Source organism: Littorina saxatilis, unplaced genomic scaffold (assembly GCF_037325665.1).
Source record: "Littorina saxatilis isolate snail1 unplaced genomic scaffold, US_GU_Lsax_2.0 scaffold_429, whole genome shotgun sequence".
NCBI classification, from domain to species: domain Eukaryota; kingdom Metazoa; phylum Mollusca; class Gastropoda; order Littorinimorpha; family Littorinidae; genus Littorina; species Littorina saxatilis.
Genome location: NW_027128842.1, coordinates 36,748 through 52,500, shown reverse-complemented (window position 1 = coordinate 52,500; position 15,753 = coordinate 36,748). Strand labels below are relative to the sequence as shown.

At 46.4% G+C, this 15,753-nt stretch overlaps 1 protein-coding gene across 1 annotated transcript in view; it reads right to left on the bottom strand.

Annotated features, from left to right (window-relative positions):
* LOC138957169 (chloride intracellular channel protein 2-like) overlaps positions 1-6,472 on the bottom strand; it is a 22,392-nt gene extending 15,920 nt beyond the window's left edge. Inside the window, exon 1 of the mRNA XM_070328325.1 lies at positions 6,056-6,472. The gene's annotated coding sequence lies outside the window, so the exon portion shown is untranslated. The remainder of the gene's footprint in view (positions 1-6,055) is intronic.
* Positions 6,473-15,753: the final 9,281 nt, after the last annotated feature.

Genomic DNA, 15,753 nt, shown 5'->3' with positions numbered 1-15,753 from the left:
GTACTACAGTCGAACCTGTCTTGGCGACCACCTCCCACAACGACCACCTCCCACAACGACCACCTCCCACAACGACCACCTCCCACAACGACCACCTCCCACAACGACCACCTCCCACAACGACCACCTCCCACAACGACCACCTCCCACAACGACCACCTCCCACAACGACCACCTCCCACAACGACCACCTCCCACAACGACCACCTCCCACAACGACCACCTCCCACAACGACCACCTCCCACAACGACCACCTCCCACAACGACCACCTCCCACAACGACCACCTCCCACAACGACCACCTCCCACAACGACCACCTCCCACAACGACCACCTCCCACAACGACCACCTCCCACAACGACCACCTCCCACAACGACCACCTCCCACAACGACCACCTCCCACAACGACCACCTCCCACAACGACCACCTCCCACAACGACCACCTCCCACAACGACCACCTCCCACAACGACCACCTCCCACAACGACCACTGGGAAGAATCCCAGACAGGTTTTTCCTCGTATAGTACACCTTTCCAATGCGACCACCCGTCTCTAGCGACCATTTTTGTCTGCCCCATAGATGATCGTCATAGACAGATTCGACTGTGGTATTAGTAGTAGTAGTAGTAGTAGTAGTAGTAGTGGTAGTGGTAGTGGTAGTAGTAGTAGTAGTAGTACATGTAGTACAGTGAAACCCCCTTTTAAGACCTCGACAAATCTGATCAACTCAGGTCTTTAAATGGAGATAGTGGTAAAATAGGGGTAACATTACAGAGGTTATGGACAGACAAACTGAGAACACAATGTCTCAAAAGGGAGGGAGTCTTACATTGGGGAGCATTGAACAGGGGGTTTGTATGACGGCTTACTAGTGCCAAAACCTCATAATTGTAATTATCAAGGGAAAATTAGTAATTTTCCCTTGATAATTACCATTTTCACGTGTTTATTACTAATTTTCCTGGGAAAATTACTTATTTTTTCGGAATAATTACTAACTTTCACCTGTTAATTACTAATTTTTAGTTTTGGCTCACTTCCTGACGAATTGCTAGTGCCAAAACTAAAAATTAGTCATTTTCCCGAGAAAATTACTAATTATCCCGTGAAAATTAGTAACTAACAAGTGAAAACAGTAACTGACAGCGTTAATTAGTAATTATCACTTGATAATGGGTAACACCAGGTTTTGGCACTAGTAAGCCGTCATAGGTTTCCACTGTAATACTCGTAAGCGCTCGGACACTACAGGTCAGTGTGGGCCGCGAGACAAAGAGTAAACACTGAGTGTTGTCCGGCCACAGGGTCAAGAGCGGTAAGTCACAACCCTCCTCCCCCCCCCCCCCCCCTTCCCCCCACGCCCCCTCAAGTTAGTCAATCTTAGCACGTACAAGCAAAGACCTTTGTAAGGGAAGCTCCTTGGTACAAGTCTCTGACTAATATTGACCCAAGGCTTTGTCAAATTCCTCAGGGAACTAGATCGGTTCTGGCTTAGCATAGGTTTTATTCTTACGACGAGCTGTTTGTTTTCTCTGGGTTGTCTCTCATTCACAACACGGCAGTTGTAAGGTTTATGCCGCGGTACAGGTTAATCTTTGAACATGATTTTAGGGTGCACGGATAGGCTATCCGTTGAGGGATAGAACGACACACAGATTAACCAGAGGATGTGCGTGCGCTCACGCGCACACGCGCACATAATACACACCCACACACACGAACGCATACATACACACACACATTTACATTCACGCACGAACGTACACATTAACGCACGCACGTACGCACACGAAAACACATCAGTAAACACTCACGCACGCACGCACGCACGCACGCAGGCAAGCACGCACGCAAGCGCGGACGCACGAACGCACGCAAGCGCGCGCGCACGCACGCACGCACACACACACACACCCCCACACACACACACACACACACACACATACACGGATCCAACATACAAACACACGCCCCCCAAACCCCGACATCCCGAACACACTTACAAACATCCACACCCCATTACAGAACACTGAGCAACAACATCATCTCTGAGCAACAACATCATCTCTGAGCAACAACATCATCTCTGAGCAACAACATCATCTCTCGTAACACACCACGGGGATGGAGGGTTGTGAAGGAGGGTACGTGTGGAAGGGAGAGGGAGAGGGGTAGGCTATTATGGAGGACAAATCTCGATTTATGATAAGATTTACACATACCTCAATGTCACTGAACAGTTTCCAATGAAATACGAAAGTTAACACAAAAAGTGAAGAATCTTTTTTTCCGTTCTTTACAAAGAATGCAATATCACGTAAGAATTTGAGCATAAAACTTGAACTGCTCACAGGATATCGATCGCAAACAGGCAAACAAATGTTGCAGCAGCAGCTGGCTTCACACATGGAATGCATCCTACTCGGTTTAAACCACGCATCGCCGTGCAACACGTGTTGCGTGGTAACTTCTTACAAGGCGTGTCATGTAGGCTGAGTGTTGTGGGGTGTTTTATTCAAGAAACCCACATTCACACACGCACACACACACACAGGCGCACGCACGCACGCACGCATGCACAAACGCACGCATGCACGCACGCATGCACGCACACATGCACACACACACACATACCCACTCACGCACGCACATACACACACACACACACACACACACTCACACACACACGTAGGCACGCATGCATACACACACACATTCACACACGCACACACACACACACGTAGGCACGCACGCATGCATACACACACACACACACACACACACACACACACACACACACACACACACACACACACACACACACACACACACACACACACACATGTAGACTGCTTACTTTTCAGCATCAAAATTCAAAAACGAAAATGGTAAGGTGGTGGACGGAATGTTTTGAATTTTAATTTGTCTCGTTTTGTTAAAATTAGAACGTTCCAATACTCTACAAATCTTATTGAGTTTTTAATTCTTGATCTTCAAGACAAAATTATGTCCAGTCCATTAAAAAGAAATTTGTAAATGTTCCGACTTACAAGTAAAGCAAACCGCCATCATGGCAGCGCTCCTCGCCTGCTATATATTGCCCACAGAGTTATATACATTTCTGTGATATTGCCCTATCCGCCTTTCTACACTTCAGTATATTAACACACACGTAACGGACCAAATACGCACGAAAAAGATCCTACAACTCCATATCAGAATTACGTAGATCATCATAAAAACACGGAATTACCAAGCGTGCATCCCCCGAACACGGAATATGACTGCCAACATTGCTTGGGAAGGGGAGTCCCACTCACTCAATCACGTCAAAACCCATCCTGAACTCAGGTCAAAATGAGTTCGGCTCATTCTCTCCCTGACCGGACGCTACAGTCCTACGCGAATCTATCAAAACAAAAATACAGAGTTATCTCCCATATGGTTTTCGCGAGCACTGATCTAAATTTGAGATCAGTGTTCGCGAGACGAAAATGATTGCAGATTGGCCGACTTCGACAGTGATCTCCGTTCTGTTCTTCACAGTTATGATAAAGACATCGTTCTAAGGTCAAAACGAGTCGAAATGTTGGGACTGCTGCCGGAAGGAGACCGTAATATATGGTTTCATCACTGTCAACTGGTTACAGAAAAAATCGTCCGCTCCAGTGAACGCCGAAACCAAACGGGTGATTATCACGTGACACTTTTGCCATATTTAGAGTTGTTTGCACAGTAAATACAGCCGCGAAAAATAGCTCGCTTGAAACTGTCTTACAGTTACATATCAATTCCTTTGTAATTTAAAAATTACAAAACACCATGAAAAATCATTATCGACGATCGCGAATCTGCTTATATCAATAATACATTACAAAAAGCTCTAAATATGTAAAAAAAATAAATAAATTAAAAAAAAAAATCGGTTGGCAAGAAAGGAAACTCAAGGCATCCTGTCAGGGAGAGAATGAGCCGAACTCATTTTGACCTGAGTTCAGGATGGTCAAAACCATCAAACGACAGAGCTCGTTTCGTTTCAGGCTGCAACACAAAATGACAGATCATGTCTTAGGAGTCAAGTCAATCCTGTCACGATCACCCGTGACTCTAGACTCACTGGGTCACGTCGAACTATTGCGGCAGCTTCAGACCGAATGGAAATGACCACTCAGTGAAGTGACTCACGATATCCAAACGCATTTGCTGATTAGATTCCATGTTCCTGTTTCGGTCTGGCTCGGAGAAGGATCTTTTTAGGCCCTTGTCAGTTGTCAGATAGTGTTCCGGGCGTGCAGAGAGATAGTTTTCAGACTGGAGTTAAAAAAAACAACAGCCGAGCATGCCCGTCCCAAAAGGATTACTCGGAGAAAGAAACTGTTTCTAGAGAGGTAGCGAACAAGCCCCCAAAGAGATTATGCAGTGAGATAAATGGTACCCAAAAAACTAGCGAACAAGCCCCCAAAGAGATTATGCAGTGAGACACGAATGTTCCCCAAAACGATACTTCGTCAGTATTGTCGTCTGGACAGCGGGCAAGGAAAACATCCACTCACACGAAAATGCTCTTCTTCTGCTGGGTTTGATCGGAAGCGCTGTTTGCATGTTCCAAATCGATAAATGGTAAACTCTTTATCTCTAACCGCAATAACCCACTTTCCCAAACGCCCCCCCACCCCACCCCTTCCCCCGCCTCCCTCCTCTGTCTGTCTGTCTGTCTGTCTGTCTGTCTGTCTGTCTCTCTCTCTCTCTCTCTCTCTCTCTCTCTCTCTCTCTCTCTCTCTCTCTCTCTGCATAATCTCCTGTCTCCTGTGGCCAACTGTTGCCAAGCTGACAGACTTTTGGGAGAACTGCAAGATCGATATGAGAGGCTCGAGCTGCAGACAGCCATACCCCATGCATCACCCACGGTCTGCTACCCCTCCACACACACGCACACACACACACACACACACACACGCAAACGCACACACACACACATACACACACTCACACACACACACAAACACACACCGTGCACACACATACACACACACACACTCACACACAAACACACACACACACACACACACACACACTCACACACAAACACACACACACACACACACACACACACACTCACACACAAACACTCACACACAGACACACACACACGGCAAACACGCACACACACACATGCACACACATACACACACACAAGCACATACACACACACAGGCACATACACACACACACACACACACACACACCGCTCCACCTCTAACCTCTGCCTTCCCCCCCTCCCCCTCCCCACATCCCATTCCCTGCGGCCTAGGTCAGTGCCATGCTTACAGTTACACACTTTGGGAAAGGACACCGAGGAGCCTCTTTTCGGCAAACAGCAAACGAACAAACAAAAAAAACGAGTGTCGCAAATGCAACGAAATTAGAGCGAAACCTTGCTATCAACAGTCTTCTAAAGTCACATTCTCAAAACCTCTCAGTACTTTGCACAGACAGACAGTTTCAGGGATCTTGCCAGCTCGGTATAGATTCATTGAAAATTGAAAACTAACTGACTGACCTTAGGTACGTTCATTTACAAAACAAAACAAAGCAACACTACTGGCAAACGATCATCCACACACTTCTCATATTGTATTCACAAAATGTCAAACTCTTTGCACTTCTAAGCACACTCCAGATGCCGACATGTATCTATTTGATATTTCTCTGCAAAAACAAACAGAATTGAACAACCCGACTGGCAAAAGTACATCTACGTACAAACTTGTTCTTCCGTTTTTCTTCTCCTTTGCTTCTTCAGACGTTATAAACCTCTGATATTGTATTAGTTACAACCGTCATAACCTTGGTAACTCAAAGCAAACCCCAGATAACGACATATCGTTGGCTCTCCTCTTAGTGCCACGGCCGCAGCAACAACAAAAAAAAATAATAATAATAATAAAATAAAACGCATGGAGAAAAAAAAAACCCAGCTTAAACAGAATTAGTAAAAACAACATTCACTAACCTTCTCCCGACCGTCAAAATCTCATTACTGACTTACCTTTGGTACAACTCCGTAGCAGAAAAACACCAACACTCACACGGCACTTCCTGGGATGGCGCCGCTACACATAAAACACCAGTTCTGGCACCACCACTGACAACCGCGGAGGAACTGACTTCTGGCACCTGACTCAGCCAATTCCCCCACGACGTTGGCACAACTCAGTTTGGAGTGCTATTCTGCGAGACGCAAAATGTGCAGTGAAACTCAATGTCAAAGTATTAAGACTCCTGAGTGATATACTGTGAGACGCAGTAGTAGTAGCATCCTCTGACACTCGGAAAGCGGCTGGTGCAGCGACGACAGCAGCGCTAAACTTACGAACTCGCTGCGTATCTTCAGCTTTGCTTCTTTACGCGAGTTCATTGTGGATTTATGGCTGCGTGCGATGGCTTAGGGGATCAGACACTTGCGACCGCTGACACACAGTAGATCGATCGTCTAGCAAAAGACGCTGCAAGTATGGGGGGAAGGAGGGGGGAGGGGGAGGGAAGCGAGGGGAGGGGGCGTTGGTATGTGCTCATTTCATTGTTGCTATTTTGATTTGTTTTCTCATTTTCATAACTTTTTTCTTTCATTGCCGTCTCCTTGCTTATCATTTTACATGTCATTCCAAACGTTATCGTGCTATTGCTGGGAAATTCGAGACGCTTCCTCACAGTGGAAAGCTAGCAGCAACAGGAGTAGCGCTCCCCAGGTGTGCGCTTGTTTAGGTTTAATCAGCCACCTTAGCTTCTAGAAAGAATGACCGGGGTCATTTACGCGTCACAAGTGGATGGGGTACGAATTTTTGTCTCCGAGTCAGTTGACCCTGGCCGTAACGGCCTGGGTTCGAACCCGTGACCCCAGAATGAAGGGACCATTGCTCTATTAGCTGAGCTACCAGGTCCCCTAATCAACCTAATTAAGCTCAGACGGATACTAATTCCCCTTCTTTAAAAAAAAAAATTGTATTCGAGATCTTCGAAACGTACGCCTGTACATGATAGTCCAAGCTGCTCACATATTTCAAAACGCTTTCATTTCATTCAGTAACATTCTTCAATCAGCACAATGCTTTTTTGTTTACGAGTTTCAGTTAACCGAAGGCCTAAGTTTCAATCCAAGGGCTGGCAGCAACAGTTTCACCAAATCACTTCTTGCCGATGCTGTCAACCTTTAGAATGAAACCCCCGGACTCCGTTAAAACACGTACAAAAAGCAACTCAACTCAACTCAACTCAACTCAAATTTTATTGGCTTCAATTTTCAAAGAAGAATTTGTCTTGCGCTTGGGAGAAAGTAAGAGTATAACATATAAAAACAGCATTCATATCACATTTCATGTATCACACACAGTAATCACTAGTATAAGCCTACAATTATCACATTTGTACCTGTATCATACATGCAAATAAATTTTGCAGTGTGCAGATTGAAGATTTGTATTGGATGAAATGAAGCGTTTTGAAACCTCGCTTGGCATCATGACACCTTTAAAGGCCCTCTCCGCCTCGTGAAAATAGTTCGCCTCCCTGTCTGAGACCGACTATGCTTTCACATGGGATCAGACCATAGTTCCACTTGGTCACAAATCAAAAATCAGCACCTTGACTGCCTTCTGTGGTGAGTTGGAATTTGTGTATGCATTAATTTCCGAAAAGGCACCAGTGCCTTTTGACGAATTTAATTCTGTAAACAAATTTTTTTTAAAAGATAGCACTGGGCAGAGAGAGCACTCAGGCTGTTCATTGTTGGTATGTGACCAAGTGGCACAATGGTCCTATCTCAGGCTGTTCATTGTTGTTATGTGACCAAGTGGCACAATGGTCCTATCTCAGGCTGTTCATTGTTGGTATGTGACCAAGTGGCACAATGGTCCTATCTCAGGCTGTTCATTGTTGGTATGTGACCAAGTGGCACAATGGTCCTATCTCAGGCTGTTCATTGTTGTTATGTGACCAAGTGGCACAATGGTCCTATCTCAGGCACTCATTGTTGGTATGTGACCAAGTGGCACAATGGTCCTATCTCAGGCTGTTCATTGTTGGTATGTGACCAAGTGGCACAATGGTCCTATCTCAGGCTGTTCATTGTTGGTATGTGACCAAGTGGCACAATGGTCCTATCTCAGGCTGTTCATTGTTGGTATGTGACCAAGTGGCACAATGGTCCTATCTCAGGCTGTTCATTGTTGGTATGTGACCAAGTGGCACAATGGTCCTATCTCAGGCACTCATTGTTGGTATGTGACCAAGTGGCACAATGGTCCTATCTCAGGCTGTTCATTGTTGGTATGTGACCAAGTGGCACAATGGTCCTATCTCAGGCTGTTCATTGTTGGTATGTGACCAAGTGGCACAATGGTCCTATCTCAGGCTGTTCATTGTTGGTATGTGACCAAGTGGCACAATGGTCCTATCTCAGGCTGTTCATTGTTGGTATGTGACCAAGTGGCACAATGGTCCTATCTCAGGCTGTTCATTGTTGGTATGTGACCAAGTGGCACAATGGTCCTATCTCAGGCTGGTCATTGTTGGTATGTGACCAAGTGGCACAATGGTCCTATCTCAGGCTGTTCATTGTTGGTATGTGACCAAGTGGCACAATGGTCCTATCTCAGGCTGTTCATTGTTGGTATGTGACCAAGTGGCACAATGGTCCTATCTCAGGCTGTTCATTGTTGGTATGTGACCAAGTGGCACAATGGTCCTATCTCAGGCTGTTCATTGTTGGTATGTGACCAAGTGGCACAATGGTCCTATCTCAGGCTGTTCATTGTTGGTATGTGACCAAGTGGCACAATGGTCCTATCTCAGGCTGTTCATTGTTGGTATGTGACCAAGTGGCACAATGGTCCTATCTCAGGCTGTTCATTGTTGGTATGTGACCAAGTGGCACAATGGTCCTATCTCAGGCTGTTCATTGTTGGTATGTGACCAAGTGGCACAATGGTCCTATCTCAGGCTGTTCATTGTTGGTATGTGACCAAGTGGCACAATGGTCCTATCTCAGGCTGTTCATTGTTGGTATGTGACCAAGTGGCACAATGGTCCTATCTCAGGCTGTTCATTGTTGGTATGTGACCAAGTGGCACAATGGTCCTATCTCAGGCTGTTCATTGTTGGTATGTGACCAAGTGGCACAATGGTCCTATCTCAGGCTGTTCATTGTTGGTATGTGACCAAGTGGCACAATGGTCCTATCTCAGGCTGTTCATTGTTGGTATGTGACCAAGTGGCACAATGGTCCTATCTCAGGCTGTTCATTGTTGGTATGTGACCAAGTGGCACAATGGTCCTATCTCAGGCTGTTCATTGTTGGTATGTGACCAAGTGGCACAATGGTCCTATCTCAGGCTGTTCATTGTTGGTATGTGACCAAGTGGCACAATGGTCCTATCTCGGGCTGTTCATTGTTGGTATGTGACCCAGTGGCACAATGGTCCTATCTCAGGCTGTTCATTGTTGGTTTGTGACCAAGTGGCACAATGGTCCTATCTCAGGCTGTTCATTGTTGGTATGTGACCAAGTGGCACAATGGTCCTATCTCAGGCTGTTCATTGTTGGTATGTGACCAAGTGGCACAATGGTCCTATCTCAGGCTGTTCATTGTTGGTATGTGACCAAGTGGCACAATGGTCCTATCTCAGGCTGTTCATTGTTGGTATGTGACCAAGTGGCACAATGGTCCTATCTCAGGCTGTTCATTGTTGGTATGTGACCAAGTGGCACAATGGTCCTATCTCAGGCTGTTCATTGTTGGTATGTGACCAAGTGGCACAATGGTCCTATCTCAGGCTGTTCATTGTTGGTATGTGACCAAGTGGCACAATGGTCCTATCTCAGGCTGTTCATTGTTGGTATGTGACCAAGTGGCACAATGGTCCTATCTCAGGCTGTTCATTGTTGGTATGTGACCAAGTGGCACAATGGTCCTATCTCAGGCTGTTCATTGTTGGTATGTGACCAAGTGGCACAATGGTCCTATCTCAGGCTGTTCATTGTTGGTATGTGACCAAGTGGCACAATGGTCCTATCTCAGGCTGTTCATTGTTGGTATGTGACCAAGTGGCACAATGGTCCTATCTCAGGCTGTTCATTGTTGGTATGTGACCAAGTGGCACAATGGTCCTATCTCAGGCTGTTCATTGTTGGTATGTGACCAAGTGGCACAATGGTCCTATCTCAGGCTGTTCATTGTTGGTATGTGACCAAGTGGCACAATGGTCCTATCTCAGGCTGTTCATTGTTGGTATGTGACCAAGTGGCACAATGGTCCTATCTCAGGCTGTTCATTGTTGGTATGTGACCAAGTGGCACAATGGTCCTATCTCAGGCTGTTCATTGTTGGTATGTGACCAAGTGGCACAATGGTCCTGTCTCAGGCTGTTCATTGTTGGTATGTGACCAAGTGGCACAATGGTCCTATCTCAGGCTGTTCATTGTTGGTATGTGACCAAGTGGCACAATGGTCCTATCTCAGGCTGTTCATTGTTGGTATGTGACCAAGTGGCACAATGGTCCTATCTCAGGCTGTTCATTGTTGGTTTGTGACCAAGTGGCACAATGGTCCTATCTCAGGCTGTTCATTGTTGGTATGTGACCAAGTGGCACAATGGTCCTATCTCGGGCTGTTCATTGTTGGTATGTGACCCAGTGGCACAATGGTCCTATCTCAGGCTGTTCATTGTTGGTTTGTGACCAAGTGGCACAATGGTCCTATCTCGGGCTGTTCATTGTTGGTATGTGACCAAGTGGCACAATGGTCCTATCTCAGGCTGTTCATTGTTGGTATGTGACCAAGTGGCACAATGGTCCTATCTCAGGCTGTTCATTGTTGGTATGTGACCAAGTGGCACAATGGTCCTATCTCAGGCTGTTCATTGTTGGTATGTGACCAAGTGGCACAATGGTCCTATCTCAGGCTGTTCATTGTTGGTATGTGACCAAGTGGCACAATGATCCTATCTCAGGCTGTTCATTGTTGGTATGTGACCAAGTGGCACAATGGTCCTATCTCAGGCTGTTCATTGTTGGTATGTGACCAAGTGGCACAATGATCCTATCTCAGGCTGTTCATTGTTGGTATGTGACCAAGTGGCACAATGGTCCTATCTCAGGCTGTTCATTGTTGGCATGTGACCAAGTGGCACAATGGTCCTATCTCGGGCTGTTCATTGTTGGTATGTGACCAAGTGGCACAATGGTCCTATCTCGGGCTGTTCATTGTTGGTATGTGACCAAGTGGCACAATGATCCTATCTCAGGCTGTTCATTGTTGGTATGTGACCAAGTGGCACAATGGTCCTATCTCAGGCTGTCATTGTTGGTATGTGACCAAGTGGCACAATGGTCCTATCTCAGGCTGTTCATTGTTGGTATGTGACCAAGTGGCACAATGGTCCTATCTCAGGCTGTTCATTGTTGGTATGTGACCAAGTGGCACAATGGTCCTATCTCGGGCTGTTCATTGTTGGTATGTGACCCAGTGGCACAATGGTCCTATCTCAGGCTGTTCATTGTTGGTTTGTGACCAAGTGGCACAATGGTCCTATCTCAGGCTGTTCATTGTTGGTATGTGACCAAGTGGCACAATGGTCCTATCTCAGGCTGTTCATTGTTGGTATGTGACCAAGTGGCACAATGGTCCTATCTCAGGCTGTTCATTGTTGGTATGTGACCAAGTGGCACAATGGTCCTATCTCAGGCTGTTCATTGTTGGTATGTGACCAAGTGGCACAATGATCCTATCTCGGGCTGTTCATTGTTGGTATGTGACCAAGTGGCACAATGGTCCTATCTCAGGCTGTTCATTGTTGGTATGTGACCAAGTGGCACAATGGTCCTATCTCGGGCTGTTCATTGTTGGTATGTGACCAAGTGGCACAATGATCCTATCTCAGGCTGTTCATTGTTGGTATGTGACCAAGTGGCACAATGGTCCTATCTCGGGCTGTTCATTGTTGGTATGTGACCAAGTGGCACAATGGTCCTATCTCAGGCTGTTCATTGTTGGTATGTGACCAAGTGGCACAATGGTCCTATCTCAGGCTGTTCATTGTTGGTATGTGACCAAGTGGCACAATGGTCCTATCTCAGGCTGTTCATTGTTGGTATGTGACCAAGTGGCACAATGGTCCTATCTCAGGCTGTTCATTGTTGTTATGTGACCAAGTGGCACAATGGTCCTATCTCAGGCTGTTCATTGTTGGTATGTGACCAAGTGGCACAATGGTCCTATCTCAGGCTGTTCATTGTTGGTATGTGACCAAGTGGCACAATGGTCCTATCTCAGGCTGTTCATTGTTGGTATGTGACCAAGTGGCACAATGGTCCTATCTCAGGCTGTTCATTGTTGGTATGTGACCAAGTGGCACAATGGTCCTATCTCAGGCTGTTCATTGTTGGTATGTGACCAAGTGGCACAATGGTCCTATCTCAGGCTGTTCATTGTTGGTATGTGACCAAGTGGCACAATGGTCCTATCTCAGGCTGTTCATTGTTGGTATGTGACCAAGTGGCACAATGGTCCTATCTCAGGCTGTTCATTGTTGGTATGTGACCAAGTGGCACAATGGTCCTATCTCAGGCTGTTCATTGTTGGTATGTGACCAAGTGGCACAATGGTCCTATCTCAGGCTGTTCATTGTTGTTATGTGACCAAGTGGCACAATGGTCCTATCTCAGGCTGTTCATTGTTGGTATGTGACCAAGTGGCACAATGGTCCTATCTCAGGCTGTTCATTGTTGTTATGTGACCAAGTGGCACAATGGTCCTATCTCAGGCTGTTCATTGTTGTTATGTGACCAAGTGGCACAATGGTCCTATCTCAGGCTGTTCATTGTTGGTATGTGACCAAGTGGCACAATGGTCCTATCTCAGGCTGTTCATTGTTGGTATGTGACCAAGTGGCACAATGGTCCTATCTCAGGCTGTTCATTGTTGGTATGTGACCAAGTGGCACAATGGTCCTATCTCAGGCTGTTCATTGTTGGTATGTGACCAAGTGGCACAATGGTCCTATCTCAGGCTGTTCATTGTTGGTATGTGACCAAGTGGCACAATGGTCCTATCTCAGGCTGTTCATTGTTGGTATGTGACCAAGTGGCACAATGGTCCTATCTCAGGCTGTTCATTGTTGGTATGTGACCAAGTGGCACAATGGTCCTATCTCAGGCTGTTCATTGTTGGTATGTGACCAAGTGGCACAATGGTCCTATCTCGGGCTGTTCATTGTTGGTATGTGACCAAGTGGCACAATGGTCCTATCTCAGGCTGTTCATTGTTGGTATGTGACCAAGTGGCACAATGGTCCTATCTCAGGCTTTCATTGTTGGTATGTGACCAAGTGGCACAATGGTCCTATCTCAGGCTGTTCATTGTTGGTATGTGACCAAGTGGCACAATGGTCCTATCTCAGGCTGTTCATTGTTGGTATGTGACCAAGTGGCACAATGATCCTATCTCAGGCTGTTCATTGTTGGTATGTGACCAAGTGGCACAATGGTCCTATCTCGGGCTGTTCATTGTTGGTATGTGACCAAGTGGCACAATGGTCCTATCTCAGGCTGTTCATTGTTGGTATGTGACCAAGTGGCACAATGGTCCTATCTCGGGCTGTTCATTGTTGGTATGTGACCAAGTGGCACAATGGTCCTATCTCAGGCTGTTCATTGTTGGTATGTGACCAAGTGGCACAATGGTCCTATCTCAGGCTGTTCATTGTTGGTATGTGACCAAGTGGCACAATGGTCCTATCTCAGGCTGTTCATTGTTGGTATGTGACCAAGTGGCACAATGGTCCTATCTCAGGCTGTTCATTGTTGGTATGTGACCAAGTGGCACAATGGTCCTATCTCAGGCTGTTCATTGTTGGTATGTGACCAAGTGGCACAATGGTCCTATCTCGGGCTGTTCATTGTTGGTATGTGACCAAGTGGCACAATGATCCTATCTCAGGCTGTTCATTGTTGGTATGTGACCAAGTGGCACAATGGTCCTATCTCAGGCTGTTCATTGTTGGTATGTGACCAAGTGGCACAATGGTCCTATCTCAGGCTGTTCATTGTTGGTATGTGACCAAGTGGCACAATGGTCCTATCTCAGGCTGTTCATTGTTGGTATGTGACCAAGTGGCACAATGGTCCTATCTCAGGCTGTTCATTGTTGGTATGTGACCAAGTGGCACAATGGTCCTATCTCAGGCTGTTCATTGTTGGTATGTGACCAAGTGGCACAATGGTCCTATCTCAGGCTGTTCATTGTTGGTATGTGACCAAGTGGCACAATGGTCCTATCTCAGGCTGTTCATTGTTGGTATGTGACCAAGTGGCACAATGGTCCTATCTCAGGCTGTTCATTGTTGGTATGTGACCAAGTGGCACAATGGTCCTATCTCAGGCTGTTCATTGTTGGTATTTGACCAAGTGGCACAATGGTCCTATCTCAGGCTGTTCATTGTTGGTATGTGACCAAGTGGCACAATGGTCCTATCTCAGGCTGTTCATTGTTGGTATGTGACCAAGTGGCACAATGGTCCTATCTCAGGCTGTTCATTGTTGGTATGTGACCAAGTGGCACAATGGTCCTATCTCAGGCTGTTCATTGTTGGTATGTGACCAAGTGGCACAATGGTCCTATCTCAGGCTGTTCATTGTTGGTATGTGACCAAGTGGCACAATGGTCCTATCTCAGGCTGTTCATTGTTGGTATGTGACCAAGTGGCACAATGGTCCTATCTCAGGCTGTTCATTGTTGGTATGTGACCAAGTGGCACAATGGTCCTATCTCAGGCTGTTCATTGTTGGTATGTGACCAAGTGGCACAATGGTCCTATCTCAGGCTGTTCATTGTTGGTATGTGACCAAGTGGCACAATGGTCCTATCTCAGGCTGTTCATTGTTGGTATGTGACCAAGTGGCACAATGGTCCTATCTCAGGCTGTTCATTGTTGGTATTTGACCAAGTGGCACAATGGTCCTATCTCAGGCACTCATTGTTGGTATGTGACCAAGTGGCACAATGGTCCTATCTCAGGCTGTTCATTGTTGGTATGTGACCAAGTGGCACAATGGTCCTATCTCAGGCTGTTCATTGTTGGTATGTGACCAAGTGGCACAATGGTCCTATCTCAGGCTGTTCATTGTTGGTATGTGACCAAGTGGCACAATGGTCCTATCTCAGGCTGTTCATTGTTGGTATGTGACCAAGTGGCACAATGGTCCTATCTCGGGCTGTTCATTGTTGGTATGTGACCAAGTGGCACAATGGTCCTATCTCAGGCTGTTCATTGTTGGTATGTGACCAAGTGGCACAATGATCCTATCTCAGGCTGTTCATTGTTGGTATGTGACCAAGTGGCACAATGGTCCTATCTCAGGCTGTTCATTGTTGGTATGTGACCAAGTGGCACAATGGTCCTATCTCAGGCTGTTCATTGTTGGTATGTGACCAAGTGGCACAATGGTCCTATCTCAGGCTGTTCATTGTTGGTATGTGACCAAGTGGCACAATGGTCCTATCTCAGGCTGTTCATTGTTGGTATGTGACCAAGTGGCACAATGGTCCTATCTCAGGCTGTTCATTGTTGGTATGTGACCAAGTGGCACAATGGTCCTATCTCAGGCTGTTCATTGTTGGTATGTGACCAAGTGGCACAATGGTCCTATCTCGGGCTGTTCATTGTTGGTATGTGACCAAGTGGTACAATGGTC